Source organism: Arachis ipaensis, chromosome B09 (assembly GCF_000816755.2).
Source record: "Arachis ipaensis cultivar K30076 chromosome B09, Araip1.1, whole genome shotgun sequence".
NCBI lineage: Eukaryota > Viridiplantae > Streptophyta > Magnoliopsida > Fabales > Fabaceae > Arachis > Arachis ipaensis.
This window is the reverse complement of record NC_029793.2, coordinates 1,037,782-1,039,559: the sequence shown is the minus strand read 5'-3', so window position 1 is coordinate 1,039,559 and position 1,778 is coordinate 1,037,782.

The window sequence follows — 1,778 nt, the reverse complement described above, 5'->3', positions numbered from 1 at the left end:
TAATAATAATAATAATAATAATTTATTAAACATATACACTTATCTCTAATACTTGATACGACTGGATTTTAAGTACAACTTTGATTATTATATATTCAATAAAGAAATGATAAGAAGCTTTTTTTTTTTTGTTATCCACGTATCCCTCAACCCGACAGGCTAATGATTATTCGTCGCGGATCGGAACTCTATTTTGGCCAATAAATTGCTGCATGCACAAGGCATGATTCAAATTTCCGATACTTACTTAAGTGGACGAGTGAGCTGGCCACTCGACCAACTCAAGTTGGTTAGAAATGATGAGAAGCTAAGAGTGTATAAGATTAATAGATTATCAAGTTAATTGACACTAGAATCGTAGCAAAAGGGGACATTATATTATATCAATTTACTACTAGTCTTAATTAGTTATAGTGACGTAACATAAGAACTAATGAGTTATGAGCATGGATTTGGATTGAAGGAAAACAATGAGACGGACATTATTAATGTTGCTTCCCACACATGCCGCAATCCTAGCTGTGGTTTCAACTTAAGTTTTTATTACCTTACTTCTTATTATATATTAAAATTTTCTTTAGAAGTAATAAGATTATTAGCAATTTAAAAAATTCATATTGAAAAGAGAGTTTAAAATAGTTTTAATGCATTTTCAATATATTTATTATATAAAAAAAACTTAGTGAAAAGCTTAAGGTTCTTCTTCGAATTTTTTTTTCCTATGTAAAACTTATAATTGAAGTGATGAAAGTAGTATTTTCGAATTTTAGTGTTATAATTTGGTTAGATAGTTCTTTCTCAACACATAGATGGAGATTTATATACTATGAAACACGAAGCACGGATACTTTGCTGAGTTATCGTGTCTGCGTGTCGGACACATTTTGGACACGACACTCACCGACACGCGTGTCTGCTGTGTCCAACCGTGACTTAATAAAAAATAAAAAATTCTTCTCCGGACACGTCTGGACACACCTAAATACCATCACATATATATCCGCGTGTCCTATTTTATTCTTAACATATATGCTTAAAATAAATTTAGATATAGTATATATTATTATTTATTAAAACAAAAATATTTTAAATACTTGATATAATTAAAATAAGACATTAAAATAATTAAAAATTTTAATTTATATTTTAATATTAATAAAATATCAAAATATCATTATAATTTATCTAAAAAATACTTTATATTTTTTATATATGCGTGTCCCCGTGTCATGTAAGATTTTAAAATTCGCGTGTCGGCGTGTCCCGTATCCGTATCAATGTTCGTGCATCATAGTTTATATAGACATTTATTTTTGTTGTATGTTCATGATATTTTTTACTTTAATAAGTCAATAATTAATTCGTTGTAGATTTGTTGGTCGATAAGTTGCTATATATATAAAATGGGATTCAAATTTTTGATGATTGCTTAAATAAACAAGTGAATTAACCACTCGACTAACCCAAATTAATTACTTAAATTAATTACTTGTATAGACATTTAGTAGTCAAGTTATATCACATCTTAATGATTGAAACCTTTTATGTCATTAAAGTCATAGGTTGCAAGTGCCAAGTTATATATAGATTGAATTAGAGATAAATACACAACTAAGGTGATGATTTATAACTCATCATGAATAATAAATCAGTTTTTATCTTGAATAATTTTAACAGTGTAGCCAATTTTTGTTAGTTGAGTAATTGGTTCATCTTAATTAAAATACTATATTATTTATTTAAATATAGTTAGTGAAATGTTAAAATATTATCTATAA